At 36.3% G+C, this 20,404-nt stretch overlaps 1 protein-coding gene across 2 annotated transcripts in view; it reads left to right on the forward strand.

The window, feature by feature from the left end:
* The first annotated feature begins 1,417 nt into the window (after positions 1-1,417).
* Positions 1,418-20,404, forward strand: part of LOC150085645 (fibroblast growth factor receptor 3-like) — a 509,974-nt gene continuing 490,987 nt past the window's right edge. For both annotated transcript variants that reach the window (XM_090374150.1, XM_090374153.1), the window contains exon 1: positions 1,418-1,505. The gene's annotated coding sequence lies outside the window, so the exon portion shown is untranslated. The remainder of the gene's footprint in view (positions 1,506-20,404) is intronic.

Consider the following 20,404-nt stretch of genomic DNA (forward strand, 5'->3'; position numbering starts at 1 on the left):
ATTTTAGGAAACAAAACGCTTTTTAATAAAATATCTTATTTTAAAATAATCAAGTATGTACCTTGTGTACATACTTGATTATTTTACCGATGTGTGTGACGAACTGCAACAACGTTCCAGTGAGCTCTGGTCCATTTAAAATCCTGACCACGACTCATGTCTCGTTCCTCAAATTTATAAGTGCAAAAACTGTGGGTTACAAAATATATTTGGACCTTGGGGGTGGGGGGAAGATTGTATGTTAGTTGAGTTGTGAGTAAAATGTCAATAAAAGGAGAGTAGTATGGGCACAATTTTTTTTTTTTTTTTTTTTTGCTCCGAGTTCCCCAAATAAAAGTAACAATAAGGAAATTAACAGTAAAAACCAAACAAAATTTGATTTTAATTTTTAAATTAACATTTAAATTCAGAAATTAATAAATAATAAATGATTTAATAATAAATAAATGAATAATTAATGAAATATTTTTTATTTTGATTTTTATATTCACTTTAAATGTTTAAAATTTGATATATTCAACCAACTGACCATCTTTGAACAAATAAATAGACTCGATGTTTTTCGCCTTAATGATTAAATAATCATATGATTAAATTTGGCATACAGCATTCCTGTGACTGTAAGCAGTCACAGGAAATGCTGTATGCCAAATCTGGGATCGCGATAAAATTCTGCTCCCCCTCCCCTTTTCTAGTCCGGTGCTTTTCAATCTCTTTTCGCATGACACATACCTGCCCGTCCACAAATTCTCATTACTCTGAAGGCCATTTTCTTACCTCGTGCACATTTAATTTCACTGTGCACATTTAATTTTACTAAATTATTCGTGCATTACTTTGTCCGATGATTATATTAATTTATTCTACAAAACTCCGTAACTTTTCAGTGCAGTAGTTGAAATCTGCTCATATTTGGTTATTCAATAATCAGAATACGTCCCAGAGTCAATAAGTGCAACAAAATCTGATGGACTGCCACAGAACTGTCAAAAACCATGCTATAAATAGATGCAACTATTTTGGAGGTGAAAGCTGACAGAAAGTATAACGTTCGGAATTCGCTGACAGCTGACACAAACGTGTTCTACCTTCGTTCAGTACCTCCTTTATGTGGAGCTGCTGGGATCAAAATCTGGAGATACATCAGCAAAACTGAGACCGTGTTTACGAAGCTTCAGGGACGTGAAACTTCTGTATCCGTTACCGTAGCAACTCTATTTACGTATCTTCTCCTCTTCCTCCTTGCCTATGCAGTAGATGCCAAGCGTGCTATTTTTAATATCTGGTAACGAAAGGATTGAAGAACTGCAAGGGAAAAAAAAAATGTGAGAGAGGCTTGAAATTTTAGCTCTGCACGTGAACTCTGCAGGTCTCCCTAGTCACGTGAACACGTAAAACCTCAACCATGTATACAGTAGTTTCCACAATCCCTGCTTCGCTTTTCTACTCAAATCATCTTTTCGTGATTAGAAAGTCTTGGATTATAAGTTTAAGGAATATGTAAGGTATGTGTTAATTACTTTTAGTTTGCATTTAGCCAGACACGTATAAAAAAAGTTTATTTAATTACATGCAGAATTGGGAGTAAATTAATGTTACGCTTACTGCAATTAGAGATATTTCCTTAATGTTTCAACTAACCAATGTATGAGAAAAGTTTAGCAATTGTGTGGTTACCGTGTGATATGTTTATGATAATTCCAAACAGGAGGTTGAAATGGGCAGAAGATTGAGAGGAAAAGGAAACCACCGACCTTCAGTGAAGTTCTGATCATTCTAATTTTAGGACGATCACAGAAGTCGAAGGGATTATTGAAGAGTTTGATATTTAAAAAAACGTTTAGTCACAACGGTTCTAAGAGATTTTAGTTGAAGGTTTGTTAATATTAAGTGCTATTTCAAGAGGGTAAAGCTAATATGGCCATTTAATATTAAAGTATCTGAAGCTAAGGCGTTGGCGAACAGTTGGATTTTAACAGAATGGAGCCAGGGGTGAACTGAAGTTGAACTCGGATTTGATCGAAACCACTACTTTTTTTAAGAAGATCACCTTTACTACTTTTAAGAAGAAATTAAAGGAGGCGGTAAAGGGAGAGAGCAAACCCTTAGCCATAATTATGAGAGCATCGTTGGATTCAGAGGAAGTCCCCTCGGACTGGAGATGTACAAATGTTTTCCCAGTTCACAAAGGGGGGGGGGGGAGATCAAACGGTGACAAGAGTAATTAGAGACCTGTTAGTTTAACTTTTGTTCTGGAGAAAATAATGGAGTCACTAGTTAAAGAAGCATTGCAGGATCATCTAGACAAGATTGCAGTAATAATTTAGACATAGCAAGGGTTGTTAAGGGAAAATCTTGTGTGACAAATTTTATTGGATACTATGATGTGGTTACAAAGGAAATGGATGCAAAAAATCATTTTTATGTCATATACTTAGATTTCAGGAAAGTTTTTGATACTGTTGCGCATGGAAAACTACTGTACAAATTGGAGCATTATGTTATTAAGGGCAAGTTGCTACAATGGATAAAAGGGTGGTTGAGAACAGAGAGTGGTAATCAGTGGACTCTGCTCTTCGTGGACTAATGTTATTAGTGGAGTCCCACGGAGTTCGTTGTTGGGCACACTGTTGTTTTGTATATTTATCAATGTTATTATATCAGACTTAATGTCGAAGTTTGTAGATGATATAAAGGTTGGCAGGGTTGTTAATGACGGTAATGGCAGTGTGCTACTGCAGTCGAATCTAGAAAAGGTGGGCATATGGGCTGAGAAGTGGCAACTGAAGTTTAACATTGATATATGAAAAGTACTGCATATGGGTAGAAGTAACCCCACAGAAACGAACCAACTTTTTTTTTTTTTTTTTGGTAGTTATTGGCGCATCGGCTTCTGTGGCCATAATGCACCTCCCAAGGTTTTTGCAGTACTTTGATCCAAGCCCGAGGCGGGATTCGAACCCGCGACCTTTGGGTTGCCAGGTAGGCACTTTGCCCACCCGGCTAGCCCGGTCGGCTCGAACCAAATGTGTGGTACTACACTTAGGGTGGTAGAAAATGAAAAATACCTGTGAGTAATTGTGTAGTCATATATGAAGTTTTCTGAGCACTGCAGACAGGCTACCAGACAGGTCACGGGGTGTTGTCAATCATATACAGGAATTTTGCTAGTAGGGATAAGGAAGTGATTATCCCTTTGTATAATGGTCGGGCCACGTCTTGAGTACTGCATACAAGTCTGGAAGCCTCATTTTAGGAAGGACGTGGAGTTGCTTGAGCGAGTGCAGAGAAGGGCAACAAGATTGGTGAGAAGAACGAAGGGGCCCTATTACCAAGAAAGGCTTAAGTTCCGCAAATTGCAGCGTCTGGAGACTAGGCATCTGCGAGGTGATCTGATCTGTATAATGCCTTGAATGGGTTGAACACGCTCAATTCTGGTGGGATTCTTCCGCTTGCTCAGATTACGAACTGAGGGAGCATAGATTTAAATTGAGGAAAGACTGTTGTAGTATAGATGTGCGGAATGTCTTTAGCCAGCGGGCTGTTGATTGCTGGAACAAACTTCTATCTGTCGTTGTGGAAGTTGATAGCTTAAATAAATTCAAGGAGGAACTGGACAAACTTTTAGAGGGAATGGATGCGTGAAATGTTTTTTTTTTTTTTTTTTGGGTTGCATCAAATGCCTCTATTACTCTTACTACCTTTACTACTTTTAAGATCACATTTACTACTTTTAAGAAGATTAGCATTTAAGAAATTCGCAGTAGATATTACACAATTTGAAGCTGTTTGTTTTGCAATGCAACGTTTCTCAAGCTAAGTTTTATGCTGTTCGAAAGAAGGCAAAAGTTCTTTAAACGCAGTACTGTTGTAAAATTCGAAAATTGTTCAAAGCGGAACACAAAAGTGATCGAGTGTGGAATGCGTTTTTCGAAAGTAAAATTCTGATAAGAATTTTTTGAAGTGGAACAAAAATGTATTCGAAAGTGGAACGTGGAGTTGTTCGAAAGTGAAACTTTCATGTTCCACTTTCGAATTCTAGGAGCCAATTCAGAAGGAACAGAACGTTTATGAGACAGAGAAATAAAGACATTTATCATTTAAGAGCCAATAGATTGATATCATATCATTTAGAGACAATATCATTGATAAATGTACAAAACAACAATGGGCCCAACACCAAATCCTGGGGAACTCCTCTAATAACATTAGTCCACGAAGAGCAGCATACATTGATTACCACTCTCTGTCTTCTCCCATTCAACCACCCTTTTATCCATAGAGACATTTATGAGACAGAGACTGTAACAGATGGGTTAATTAACCTAACTTTAACTGCCCTCTTTTGAATGGAGTCTATTTATGAGACAGAGACTGTAAGAGATGGGTTAATTAACCTAACGTTAAGTGCCCTCTTTTGAATGGCGTCTACAAGCCTGAGAGATGAACGGAAAGCTGTTCAAAAGTGGAACGGAAAAGTGTTTCGCGAAGGTCAGAAGCTAGGGTGTCATACCTATTTTTTCGCAGCAAAACAGATAAACTGACCAGAGAACACTATTTATGAACATAATATTGGTGGGTGAGGCTGTTCTCGGGTAACCCTAACGTGAAAGTTTCTTTTCTTTTCTTTTGTTTTTTGACCGCTCATTGCGGATGATGTTGGTAACTGGTGTTCTCCAAGGTTCATTTCTTTCTTCTGATCTTGTATATTAATTAACTTCCACTTAATGGAATAAAAAAAAATTAGCAATCCATAGGTTTGCTAATTTTTTAAAAGGAAAGGATCCACTGCTCCAATGCTCATCTTTGCTGACACAGATTTCTAAACATATGTCTATTATGGATTACCCTGATTACTTTTACTCTTGGCACATCACAAATAATCGTGCTAATAATCGCACACTACATTCACCTTGCACCTACAGAAATATTACATTCATTCACCTGCACCTGAACAAACATTACATTCATTCACCTGCTTCTTGAATATCCACCATCAATTCATTAAATGCCGATCTACAGGTAAATCTCCAATACGGCAAAGATATTTTAGTTAACTTCAATATTTACAAAACTGGGTCTTGTTTTATTTCTTGCAAAAAAGGATTCACTGCTCCTGTGTTCATCTTTGATGACAGATTTTTAAACAAGGTTACCTATCTCTATTACGGATTACTCTGATTACCCTGTCTCTTGGCACATCACAAATATTGTGTCCTCTGCATAAAAAAAAAAAAAAAAAAAAAAAAAAGGTTTTCCCTTCCAGCGAAACAGAAAACCCAATTACTCACTCTGCACAAACCTCAAATCCGCCCTACCATGGAATATTTTTCCACATCTGGGGTGGTGCCCTCAAAACGTCGTTCAAGCTTCTGGACTCCATTTGAAAGAGGGCAGTCAGGTTAATTAATGACCCTTCTCTTACAAAGTCTCTCCACTTTCTGTCTGATAGACATTCAGTTTCTTCTGCGTGTCTTTTCTACAGATACTTCCATGGGCACTGTTCTTTCGAATTAGCATTTGTAATTCTCTCACTCTCTTTTCCAACCCAGTCCGAACACGTGCCGCAAGCAGGCAGCTTCAATTCTCTGGCCAATTTCAAAATCACTGAATCAACTCCTTCGCATTTATTTCTTCTAATTCTGTTTCTGGAAACACTTTCATTCACATTCTTTCCAAAAATTACCATCTACAGGAATTCAAATGCGATTCAACAGTTAGCATTTGTTTTCTCAGTCTTCAACTTATGCACGATACTTAAGCAGTGTATATTCTGGTACCTTTCGTGTTTATGAATTTATTAAAATAAAGAAAAATAAGAAGTAAAAAAAAAAAAAGAACATAATACGGCCATTGAGAGATTGATGCGAATAAAAATGTAAATAAGAATTTATTTTGAGAAAATACTAGCTTCTCAGAGTGCAGTTCTCGTTTCAAATTCTATGATTAAGAGAATTATGCTCTGAGAAATAATTCTGTCAAATACCAAATTAACAAGACATCATCTGTGAAACGAATAAATAGTTTGAGATGTGTTCGAAACGCGTCTAAAAGGCCTATTTTCTATGATAAAGGATGAATTTCGGTGATTCTCATGCCGATAGGGAGCATATACCTGAAACGTCTGGTTTATACCAAATATGTGTTGCTGAATTTACAATACTATGCATCAATAAAACTGTACAACTAAGTGCTTGCTAAAGCTCCTATATTTTAATTGAGCTGTTTGTTCTCGATTCAACAAATCTCAGAGATGTCATGTAGCAAAATTTACATCTACATTAGTGACATGAAATAATGCCATATTGCCACCTTCTTGAAATCGTGTCTAATAATGAATTGTGAGGCATTGATATAGATAAGTGAGCTTGAATAGTGTTTAATACTCCGACCTATAAGGATGATATTATTTTAACTAGGTGTGAAAAAAGAGTCGCAAAGATGATATGTATTATGACACCACAAGTCTTAGAAGGCGGTTTGGTTTATGAGACCGCTTCCTATTCCTATACTTTGTAAGAGGTTGAGATCGCTCTCTCATTATTTTTTCCAAAATTCGGAAGCAATTGCATAATGATGGTACTGACATAAATTATAGCCTGGTTACTTCCTGTATCTCCATTTAGAGGTGAGTTACTTAAAAAGATTTTTTTAAGTAACTTTTTTATTTATTTATTTTTTTCTTAGAAGCATTGTATTTGATTTTGCCTTCAGTTTATGAAAAGAAAATTGATTGCCAAAACTGATACGTCGTGAATTATGCTCTCTAGTTTATCGAAGTATTCAGACACACCAAGAATAACAACCTTTTGTCGATCTTGTAAACTGCGTCTTTAATTTTATTATTCGAGAGGGCTTTAATTGTTAGAGAGGGCTGGGCAACATATTTCCTTTGGACCTTATTTGACTATCTCGTTCACCTTACACAAATTCGGTTCCATTGAGGATGTAACTGTAACCTCTTTTGTATTTCTACAATACAAGCTTTCAGAAGGTACTTTGTGTCTATAATTGTAGCTGTAGTATCATGCGTCCTTTTCCTGGGTCATGTTGAAGGAGTGAACATATTTTTTTACCATAATTTGATGTTTTTGCCATTTTCTGTCATGAGTGATTTGTAGGTATCTGAGAACAGCGTGAATTTTGTCGTTAATTATTTTCCCACTGTAACCGCGACATTTTGCCTCTTGATATGAAAATAATAAATTGTTCTATATAATTCATGTTTTTTTCGCTACCTCCTAGACGGTTAGACTTTTGCAATTGACAGGCATGTGTTCTTGATAATGCGCAGATATCTTTCATCGAACATTTTGTCCCCCCCCCCGCAAGCATAGGGGAACCCCATAGGTGAGACATTTTTAAAGAAATTGGATATTCATTTTGACAGCAAAAGATTTTTCAGAATTTTTGAATAATTAATTAACCAACGTCTATAGAAGAAGTTGTGATCAATTCCATTCCATGTCGAATGTAGACCTGTAATGGAAGTTTTTTTTAAAAAACCTTAATTACATCACTCGAATTAATACGGAATATTTTTTTCAGCAGTGAGCTCTAAATTTGTGATTAATTAATCATAATTCAGCCAACTCTTCTCTTTACGTATTTCTATGTCATCCACTGTTCAAGAAATTTATTTATTCTATAATTTTCCAAATTCCAAATATTCGTAGTTTTTTTTCCAACTTTTATATTAAAAATTAGAAAAACAGTGTGTATTTTTTTTTTGTTTTTTTTGTTTTAAACCTGTTTAGTACCTGTAAACATTTTTTTTTTTAAATAAAATTGACAGAAACATTAACAGGAAAATTCGTACTAGATCAGTCATGTAATATCCACAGTGATCCCCAGACCACTGTGGATATTACATGACTGCTAATGACGAATTTAATAATTATATAGTGACGAGGTTAATATAACCACTGTTGAAGAATTTAGAACAGTGTTAATTAGATAGGGAAATGGTAATTAGAAAAATAGATTTTAATTAAAGATTTTCTCGAAAACTGAATGGCTTCAGTACGCTTATTGGTTAAATGCGGGATTTGAGTTTTACACTGGCATTATAACAGTGGTCTTTCTAGACTGGTTACTGTGTCTTAAATTTCACCAATTTCAAGAGAGAGAGAGAGAGAGAGAGAGAGTCCCGAGAATTTGGGAGGTTCGCGTGTCACGACCCTAGATAGAAAGAAGAAATGCGAACTGTACAGTTTTGAGAGCAGCAGCTCGCGCGCGATTGAGAAAGGTATTTTAGTCCAGTCCCTTTTCCAGTAGATGCAATTCCTTTACTGCTACAGAGGGGAAGGTATTGAAATAAACCAGGGCAATCAGCAACCCTGGTTCCCTCTTGCTGTCCCCCTCTCCCTCGTGTCATTGCTCCTCCTCTGACTTTCCACTAACGAGGACCATAAGCCCCCACCAGCGTAAACAACATAAACTTTTCGCCATTTTATAGACACTTGCCCCTGAAATATCAATACAGTACTATAGTAGCAGTTGTAGTACAACGTGATTTTATTTTTACCATTTTGTTTCATTTAGTAGTAGTAGTGTGACTATCCTACCATGAAATGCTCTAATATTGGAGAAGTTGAAAGGGAAGAACTACTGCTCAGATAATCTGAAAAATATACTTAAAGTTGTAACGCAGAGGTGGAGGAGATTATCGTAGTTGTATTTATTTAATTTAGATACGCTTTCGTAATTGGGGTTCGCGGAATGATTGAGTAACAGAAATTAGCATCACGTGAGAAAAGCTGTATGTGACTGCCGATTAAATTATAAACTGAAAAGTAGTAGTTAGCCAGTACTGGAATTTAAATAATCGAGAAAGTTTAGAACTTGTCAAGGGGGGAGAGGAGAGCGGCACACGTTCACCCCAATCCTTTTTAGCCTAGTACCGAAATATTTACTGTACCAGAATATTTAGAGAGATTTCCGAGTAAAAATTTCTGTGAGGAGAAAATTCCTCATGGAGAGAAGTAAGTTGTAAAAGTAATACCAAGAAATTAGTTTGGTATTTATGAATTATTCCATTGATTTCTGTTGCATTACTTTGAAAGCACGTTTAAGACGCCATAAACTATAACCGAGAAGCAGTATCTCTGAATGATGAGAGCAGTTGAAGTGTTATTCGTTTTTTGTATAAGAGAGAGGTGTCTGTGAACAGTAAATTTTGTGCTAAAACCATCATTTTCGTGTAATTTCGATATCAGTCATTAAAATAAGTTGTAAATATAAAGAGCTTAAAACGTATGCATTGTAATCCACTTAAAAGAATCCCGTATAAGATTCCGTCACTCCTATGAAGCTTAAACTGATTAGTCATAAGAAATGTACCATAAATTTAATGTATTTTCCCACAGCTAAAAGGATTTACGCCAAAGAATTTAATTTGGGTCATTTTGTTCCCATTTTCATTCTAGACATTAGATAAGTGACATTTTACCGGTTTAGTGTTTATACTGGCCCATATATATATCATTGATTTATCTATGTGGGACCGGCGCAGCTACTAGATTATTACGACTATGAAGCTAACCCTGTCAGGCTTACAAATGGTGAGGGGGGGGACATATATAGTAAACACCAGGGACAGGATCCATTTTTAGGAGTTATTTTCACATTTCATCGATATTTTTCTGGATAACATTGCTTTTTTAAAAAGCAATATCTGTGAAGCAATGATTTTTATGTAAGTTGAAAGCCTGCGCACTTAATGTAACTACGCTTGCCTTTCTTTCGCGGTATTAAAAAGAATGAAATGTTTTTAAAAACATTTTATTAAATTAAACGAAACATAGCTTGAATATCATGAACAGATATTCTTGAATAACATGTAGTACTGTATTAACATAATAATAATGCTATCATTAATGAATTTATTGTTGTCCCTTTCCCAAAACTAAAAAATCAAGAGGAAGCAGAGTTATATCCGGGTTTTTTCCTTCTTGGAACCGTAAAAGAGAGAGATATAAGCTGGAAAGCTGTTTAAACGAAACTCTATAGATGTTGAAAAATGCATTGCGTTTCATAGGATTCACCATGGGACGGAAGAAAACAGTTAAAAGGAGGAGAGCATTGTAAGCGGCATTGGATGAAAGCTCTAGAGTCTATACCATTACAGAAAAGTAGCTATTTATATAATATAAACTTTGGTTTTTAAGCGTAGATTAGGTAAAAGCAATGTTCGAATTTCGCTTTTCGGCTTCTAATATTTTCATGTGTTGGAATTAATTTTAGCAAAACAAAAAAAAGTTCTGTTTATACTCCAGCTCGACCACAAGAGAGTTTACAGTGAATACAATCATTAACTATATTTAGCACTCATGAACTCACTATTACACTACCGGTTTGATCACTTGACTGCATCAAGGCCCAATAAATATATTTAATCGTGTTTTAGTTATCAGATACTGGCGTAAAAAGTAAAAGTAAAGTGCAGCCATTATCAACCCACTGCAGGATGGAAGCCTCCTCAACAATTCATGTTGAGGGAAATGGACCATAATCTGCCACGCTGGTCTAGTGCGGGTTGGCAGATCGACCGTATTCAGCAGTCAGGGGCTTGAACCCCGGTCTACTCAAAGAGCGTGTGCTACTGCACTCCCGCTCCTGCCCACTCGGCTACGGAGGCCGTCTGGATACTGGCTACTGGCGTACCAGTTGTTAATATTCTTCATTTGAAGCACTGGAAGGGGGCAATGTGAAATTTGAAATAAAACGTAATGAAATTCTTCAGAACATTATTATTACAGTTAGCGATTACTGTAATGATTCTTTTGAGGCTGCAGTTTGGGAAAGAAAACAAATTAGTTCTACCCTCGTAAGATGTTTTCCGCTTAAAAAGTTCAACATTTTGGCCCTCGGTATAAACATGATTGTATTTTGGAGTCCTCATAAACCATTTTATTATTCCCTGAACTTTACAAAATATACTTGTATGCAACTTTTGTCAAATCGCCTTATTTTATTGACATTTTTGGCTACACCTCCTCGGTTATTATTTTAATTATAATTTAATTTTAATTTCACTTAATTTTAATTTAATTTAACATCTTTACTTTATTGTGTCTGTCTGCAGCATATCAGTCACATCATTGCAAGTTATCGTGTTGTATCTTTCCCGGGGTGATACAAAAATAGCAGCCATGACAAAATGTTTAACTCATACCAGTGTAGGGCGCAGGGAATATATATATTACAGCTTCTCATTGTTCTTTCAGAGAGGCATTAAGGGAACAATGTGAGCCATCTTTAGAAACACTAAGTAGCAAAAAAAAAGAAAAAAGAATTACATCTCCAATTCAGAATCAGTGTACTTAAATAAGATGAGATTGGTTTCACTTTTTCAATTTTAACCGACCTCGTGGTGGTTACGTCGTTTAATGTATGAATGTGATTCGCAAGTGCACAAGGATAGTGGCAGAGGTTTTCTTAGTAGTACTTAACATCCCTTTGGTGGGTCAATCACTCCAATGAAAAGTGACAATCGATTTCTGTCTCTTCCTAGTTTCTAGAGTGTGCTCGATTGGATAAATAATTTAAAGTTACAGTTGTTCAGTTTTTATTGGTTGTAATCCTTCACCTGAGAACAATGGTGAAATCTCATGAGCACATTATCCTAGAAATGACTGCGCAACCGACGGCTCACATCGAGATGTTTTGAAGTCACAGAACCCACAGTTTACCAACTGAATTTTTTAATTCAGAATTGCATTAAATTCAGTACCTATTACATTACAATATTTAATTAAATACAGTACATAATATGTAAATTTCAATACTTAATTAAAATTAATTTTTGTGAAGACAGGTGATAAATTAAATTAAATTTTAAAGAAATACATTGAAGAATCAAAAATGCAAAATTGAGAAACTTTGCGGGGCTCACATCTAGTGAGTATGGGCTTGGCCTGAGCTGGATATCATCATTCTTCTCTTTCTTGGTGATTCCTTTCTACTTCTGATTCTCTCTGTCTCTCTTTCTCTCTCTCTCAGGGTAACTAGGGAATTTTTTTTTTGGCTGGTGCAGCATAAGCCTCTGGCTTCCTTGCACTATATGGCTAATAATAATAATAATAATAATAATAATACTTATTGCTTTGGGTAACACTTTTATGAATCCATCCCCCCCCCGTCAAAATAATATTCGCGAAGGATTCCAATAAAAATTCTGCCGCATTGGAGGGGAATAGAACCTTAACCATTTGAGAACTGATGATAATTGGCGAGGCAACTGTACCAATAACGCCGAACCAGCGCCACACACTCATCATAAGTGGTATTCATAGGAAAATATACTGTCACACAGCCACCCATTTTTTTTTTCTTTTTTTTTTTTCCCCGCTGACTCTCAGGTATGAGCAACCTAAGAGCGGGATTGCAGGCACCCCCTGGTATTGCACTACTTCCGGCGGATGTGGGATCTTCCTTGGTAATTACACCTGGGTATACGATGATAGTATACCCAGGCCAGGGACGCGCACCACACAGCATCTACCCAGGTGTTGGCTGCTCCCTGGTGGCAGCGTGACCTGACACAAACAACACAACACACATTAATACATGTATTTACACACACACACACACACACACACACACACACACACACACAACTTTTTGATCTAACAGCCATATTTAGCGGTAAAAATCGTAATGTAATTGAAAACGTTTAAGTATTGTTACTTTATATATATATATGAACGCGAAATTGTCATATGTTTGATTCAGCTTAGTTTGGTATGCAGGCCAGAAAGAGTTCGCCATTGCCGCACCACCAAGTCTTCTTCGGCAGCTTACACAGAACGATACATTTGCCTTTTGTTTGGAAAGGGTTGGTTTGATTCTCATCGATGACTACAGGAATTTTTAATGTCCTCTTTAATCGAGGTTGTCGTTAATAGATCTCAGGTGGAGGTCTATTATATCCCCTTGAGTTATTCTTGCTTTTTTAGATCGCATAGTATGCAAATTGGCCCGAGAACACCCAGTTTTACAGACGAATTCCGGTGCTGTGTTAAAGAATTGTTAGATGGCAAATTATTTAAATATAAAATTATATTTAAAATATAATTAAATTATATTTGCTGCCGCTCTACTCTGAGATTGATAGTGTCACAGCGGCAGCAGTTAAAAACGTCTTTACTGCCGGAATTCATTATGAAACTGGTACAGAAAAATAAATAAAAGTATTGCTGCATTATTTTTATTGAAAAAAAAATATATATTTTTTTCTGTACAATGAAATACAATGAATGGAATTTTTCATTGTAAATTATTGGTCTATAGTAACTGAAATAAGATAAGATAAGAAATAAGATATAATTTTGACACTCAAATGATTTTAATTCCCGAGTGATCTATCAGCCATATTTAGCCATATTTGTAAATTTATGAAAAAAACTGCAGCCATCAACCCACTGCAGGATGGAAGCCTCTTCAACAATTCATGCTGAGGGAAATGGACCATAATCTGCCACGATTATGACATCGAATGACATCGATTGTCGTTCCATTACGTGTAGTATTTACTCAAGTATTTGACTTAATATCTAAATTGAAGACATTTTTCATAAATTTGGTTACTGTAGCCGAATGGTCAGAAGCGTGAGTGCAGTAGCACACGCTCTTTGAGTAGACCGGGGTTCAAGTCTCTGACTGCTAAATACGATCGATCTGCCAACCCGCACTGGACCAGCGTGACAGATTATGGTCCATTTCCCTCAGCATGAATTGTTGAGGAGGCTTCCATCCTGCAGTGGGTTGATGGCTGCAGTTTTTTTCATAAATTTACAAAACTTCTTTCCAGCCTCACAATTTAATTCTAAATTGAAATCACCAGCGAGAACTATAGGTATACGATGCAGTGTCTATTCCAATAATTTTGCACCTTCAATGGAATACGGCATCAAATTCTTGTTTATGAATTTTTGAATTATACTAACGACATCTCTGGAGTGATGTATATGGCAACGATGAAAATAGATTCACTATTGAATTTGTACAAAGATCCAGAAATGTCTCAAATTTCATCTGATACCCCTGTCGCATTGCTGCTATTATGTTGTGCAAAGATATGTGGTGTACTGATGATAGTTGAACCTTCACGTTGATATATATTGCAACACCACCACTACGAACATCCAACCTTTTAAATTGAGTCACACTTTGGAATGGTTTAAGTAATATATGTTCATCATTATCCAACCACGTTTCACTTAATATCAGTATTTTGGATTGCTGTAAGATTGTGTCCGTTTCGATATCTCTAACATGGGCCTGTAAACTTTGTACGTTCATTGACGATATAGATATACCACTTTGTATGAAATCTTGCAGTTCATCCTGTAGAGACGGTAGCATATTATTTTTCAAGCGATCTAGTTCAGCACGAAGTTCTATATTATTAGTAGCTTTGCCGTGGTGAAATGTGAAATCGTCGTGGGGATTTGTAATTTGTATAAACCTTGCAATGAGGTCACTCGAGATAACGCCACATATACAAGTTGCTGTTGATGATCTTTCTCATAATTATATACAACTTTGTCGAAGGTCCCTCCTTGAGATTTATGTATAGTCAAAGCACAAGCACATACTAAAGGAAATTGTGTACGTCTACATGTTAATTTCCTATTGTTCTTGAATGGAATCGTATTGATCGTTTTATAATAGGTACGGAATGACTAGGTAAATGTTTATCTTTCACATATTGTTTATAACAAGATTGAAGGTTATGTCCTATTTTTGACTCAGGAAATTTCATCCATACTCGTCCATACTGTTTCGTCGTCCTCAAATTCTAAATATACTAAAGTACAGATTGCACAGTTTACCAATCCATCGACCACATCTATATTTGTAGTAATGTACGGTTTTCCTTTCAATAATGGTAGAATGTACGGAAGTCCTGCAGTTTCAGTCACTGACATTTTATGAATTTTATTTCGCATACTTGCTAATTGTTCTTCAGCATGATATCCGTGGTATAAATCTTGTGCAACCACTTCATGGGTTTCATCTGCAACTAAAGCATTTGTAGATTTAAATTCAATTTGCAAATTTTCTGCTGTACACATTCGCATAATTTTCATTGTCATGTATAGCAAATGTTGGGGAGTTAGTCCACGACGATCATATCTACGAATTTCACTCGATGCCATCATCGGAGTAATTTTCAATCCGTTTTTAAATTTTCGTGCATGTCCCAAATATATAGCTGGAAAAGAAAGTTCTTCTGCATGTACATCAAATACGAAACTTGTTGGAGATGATTTATGACCCGGTGCTATACATAAATATTTATCTTCAGACCATAATAATGTTTGTTATTGAATTATCAATACTTCATCATCATTGTTGACAGGTTCCACAATTTCATCTGAATGTTACTGTTCATTATCATCATTTGTCCCCAAGAAATCGTCACTCACATTTATTCCGTAGAATTTATACATAATCAAATACCGTAACCATATTTTCACTATTTTCTTCTGTACTCATCCTTGTAGTACTCATCTATATGATGATTTATGTATGAGTATTCGTTTTATATGTACATTAATGGCATAATCATCATCCAATTCTCTAGGTAACTGATGAACCATCGTATTTACGTTAAGTGGTACATTTATTACTTGTCCATTACATATTGTCCATGTTCATAACGTAAACGACGAATTTGCATAAAGGGTAATCGTGGTGATATCAAACGCTCAGTTTCAACATCCAGTGGAGGCAAATGAGTAGGATATGTTGGATATATAAATCCATTTGACGTGGCCATAGTTGGTATCTGTCCCTCTTTTAATGAAGTATGATATGTATTACACGTCATGAAAGTACTCACTTCTTGTAAATGAAGTTCGTTTTGGAGTAATTCATATGAAATTGTTGGAAATAGTTTCAAATCTAATTTAAACCATAAACGATCACAAACATTACAACTAAATCCAAATGGTTTTTGTACACTAGTTTTTCAAACTCACTGTCAGCTCGTGTAGACACTATAGGGATGTAATCAGGAATCTCATTATTCGCCATTTATAATTTCGCTTTTTTCGTGCACGATATTCCTTCATTCATTCTGCTGGAGTTTTAGATTCCTGATAAGTATCAGGCATTGTAGAACTCTGTGGTTGAATTTCATTGTGATTCGGAATAGTTTGAATTTCTAATTTCAATTCCTTCCGTTCACGACATTCCTTCATTATTTCAGCTCGAGTTTTTTTGGGTCCAGTTTGAGAACTCCCAGACATAACGAAACACTCTTGTCGAATTTCATCTGGATTCACATTTCTGTCCAACCTCTCTTTCTTTCTTTCATGATATTTCTTCGACGGCTGGGCTGTAGATTTTGGCACAGTCACTCGCGTATTAATTAATCATTATGCTGATATAACGGTATAACGTAGCGCGTCACTGCTCCATTGTACGTGTTGCGTCACTGCACGCAACAAGTACAACGCATGCGCATCGGGTTTCGTGACGATTTCTAGGTAACGTAACGCTAGGTAATAACGCCGATAAAAACGTTTTTAAAGTCAAACAGGAGGAGGGGGAAGGAAAGGTATGACCCAATCCTTGGGTTATAATGCAGGAAATCATGGAAAAGTAGGAATCACAGCGTAGAATGTACTGATTCTAGCAAGGTTCTTTGGAGAATTCATATAATATAGCACGCCCTTGATTGATTCCATCATTAACCAATCCCTTGATTGATTTCATTATTAAACAATTCTCAAAACAGCAGAAAAACCAACTGAGCCGAAATTTCATATGACAAACGATCACAGACCATTGCTGTCTCGAAAGCATGTTTCTGCTTAACACAGTAAAATATTTTAATATGCTTGGTATTGATCAACATAGGCTGCAAATAAAACAGTTACAGTAACTAAATCTTCTAGAATACATGCTCATTAATTGCATTCTGGAATGTGAGTATGCTCTCCCCTTTTAACTGATAGGCCCAATGATGGGGTTGGAGCCTGAGAGAACAGTAACAGATCGGTCTTCAAAGTAGCTTTTAGTTAAATTATATAAAGAGACTGGACAAGATGGTTGACGTAACCGAGAAAATAAACTGGGCCATCAAAGGCGCTAATAAAGTCGACGTAGATGGCAAAGACATCTACCTTTTCTGTGGTTGGGCAAAGAAGCTCAACCAGGGCTTCCTCAGTGCCACGCCCTGGGCGAAAACCGTACTGATCGACAGAGATAAGTGATTTGTCTACGAAAAGAGAAGTGAGCCTCATAGAGATCCAACCTTTCAAGAAGTTTGCCTAAATGTGACAGAAGGGTAATACGTCTGTACGATTTCATTGCTTTGCATCAGATAATTAAGGATTAATTTTAGTAGAGGACTTATAAATTGAAGGAAATAGGCCTTCATTCAAACATTTATTATATAATGTTGGTAAGACAGTCGGACGAAGTGTATGAAACCTCTTAATAGAAATTCCTTCGATAAGATCAGGGCATCTGGAGCTATTCATTTTAGCAACAGCAAGAATAACTTCAGTTTGAGTGGAGGGATCACTAGCAGCCATGGAAGAGTACGTACAGTTATCAATACGTATTTGGCAATGCTCAGGAAGTTTTCGTATCCGAAATGAACTTTTAATTTCGTAACGACATATTCCGTACAAAATTCTACGAAGTACAAAATTCTACTTAGAGAAAAATGTATACAGTTCTCATAAATTTTTGTCGTGGCGAAAACTGCCTTCTTGCCATGAACTGTGCGAAGGTTTCTGCAATATTTATTTATATACAGATTCTCACACTCAGGGCACACAGACCCTAAATGAGTTGTAACTTACGCAAAAGTGGCGGTATTCTATATTTTATTTATTTATTATTTTTTAACATATAATATACGCAACAATGCGCCCAGTTAAAACAGAGTGTATAACAGAGCAGAAAAAGATAAGAAGAAGAAGAAGAAGATTTCTTTTATGTAAACCCCTGGCTTGTAGCCGTGAAGGAAGTTGTATACAGAAATGTGCTTTCTGTATATAATAAAGAGTTCTTCTTCTTCTATAATGGCGAGAACGCTGAGAGTTATAGAATCAATACAACACAGCAATAATCAATAGAAAACTAGAATTAAAATATATACAAAATTTAGATTAAGAAAACAGAGTAAGGAGCAAATTCTTATACATAGATGGATGTAAAATCAATGTTGTAATTATTCGATACCTGTAGGAAACGAAACAGTGGACTACCAAGTAAGTATTGAGTACGAGAAACAGGCAGTGCGAGAATTCAAACGGGGTACAGTGAAAGGTATCTCTTCAAGAGATACCTTTCTCTCACCATCTCTTCAAGAAGAGATGGAGAATCGATAACAGAGTTTATGATATTGTAGACAAAAAGAGACCCATGAAGTTATTGCGTGTATGCGTGGCTGTTTTTGGTGGCCCCTACCTTTTGTTACAGGGCTTATGTCGAGACACAGGTGCGTCGTATACATTGCATCGCCCCCTTCACAGTCCTGACTATTCTCCTCTCCCCCTTGTTTCTCCAAAGACAGTATTTTTTATGGATTTTTCGTTGGGTGTCAATTGGAATTTCAAACCCTTGACAATTGTTACCGTGTTAGGTTTTTATTCTTACTGTAGCACGATTTGCAACTCGTGGTAATTCGTGAGAGCCAAGTGGTGTCTCACCTTCCAAAGCCGAACCGACATAGTGTGAAACAGATTTTGAACGATAATTCAAAATTTTTATTAACACGATGATTGCTACATTCTAATAAAATGTAGCAATTATCGTGTTAATAAAAATTAGTCATTCGTTAAGTTTTAATGAAACAAGCTACAGAGGATACAATAGAGAAGTTGTGCTTCCCTTACTCCGATAATGCCTCAACAGTCTGAAGGGCGCCCAGAGTATGATGACTTCAACCCACAGTTTGGGGCATAACCTGACACCCTCTTCTGGCCTTGAATAAGTGCAGATACATAAACTAAGGCTTTTCCCACTTTCAGATTCTTCTCGTTCTGTTCCGAGAGTCACAGGATGCGGGCTTCGTGGTACTTTGAAGTGCGTAATACAAGTAGCCGCGTTACCATGGCAATGAGACTCAAGAGAAGAATAACCTCATACCTTTTGACGTTGTCCTCATTACTGTGACAGACTAGAACAGCCCTACGCGTGACAGCAAACATCTCTACACTACAGGCCTCCAGTTTTTCTTTCTGTTATGCTAATATTTACATTGCTCATTTAAAGGTTCAAGGTGAATAAATCACGAGGTGAAAAAATATATAGGCTATCAATTTTTAAATAAATCGACTACCAGTAATACTTATTAATGTAATTAACGCGAGTGATGATTACCAATACAAAATGTTTGAACCTGGATGTGCCAGAGTATAATAACATTATTATTACTAAATCCTTATATGTTTCTATCTTCATATAGCGTGTGCCTAGGAACTTGCTACTCGCTCATTCTTTTGGGAGCTTTGGCGTAATAAATTAATCCGTGGTCATTCTTGTTGGCTATATGAAAAATTTAGCAGCACACGATCTCCGTAAAATTTTGGTGGTCCACGGGAACAGTAAGGTCCATTTTGAGTATCGGCCTTTTGTTGCACAGTACCGGATTTTGAATTGCGCTACTTACGTTACTTGTGAGAAGCTTTGAAGATGAGTTGTAACTTACGGAAAAGTGGCGGTATTCTATATTTTATTTATTTATTATTTTTTAATATATAATATACGCAACAATGCGCCCAGTTAAAACAGAGTGTATAACAGAGCAGAAAAAGCTAACAGAACAAAGATTGCACAAAATATAAAAATAAATAGTAAAATAATACACTTTGTAAAATGAAAGTTCATTCAAACGGGAAAAGTCCAATTCAAGGAAATAAAAATGGTATTCATGATATCAAATCTAGTGCCATGAAGAAAATCGCAGAGAGCAGGTAACTGCAGGAGACATCATCACAACACACATGAGGACATCTTTAACCCAGAGCTCATCCGTCAGCTAGTCAACCTACTGCAAACTCTTTCCTGTTCACAGCCATATCCAAATCAAACTTGTTCACGAGTGCCAATTTTCTTTTGAAGAAGGAGTTCTTGGATATCTGTAATCTCGAGTTACCGATTTGGAATGTAATCTTCTGTCTAGTAGCCACCGATGGAGCGTGAAGATCAATATGGCATAGAAGCTCCGGCAGGTAGGTTGAACCAGTGAAGATGTGGTACAACAACAGTTTTAGATCGAGAACAGTTCGCCGAGTTTTCAAAGATATCAACAAAACAAGATCAGAAATTGCCAACGAATAGTTATTTAATGATATTGTTTATTGAAATTGCATCACTACTACATTTTTAAGACAAACCAAAGTTTGTAATATTTAATTTAATACATGTATATAAA

Source organism: Mastigoproctus giganteus, chromosome 5 (genome assembly GCF_048544385.1).
Source record: "Mastigoproctus giganteus isolate SK-2022 chromosome 5, ASM4854438v1, whole genome shotgun sequence".
NCBI lineage: Eukaryota > Metazoa > Arthropoda > Arachnida > Uropygi > Thelyphonidae > Mastigoproctus > Mastigoproctus giganteus.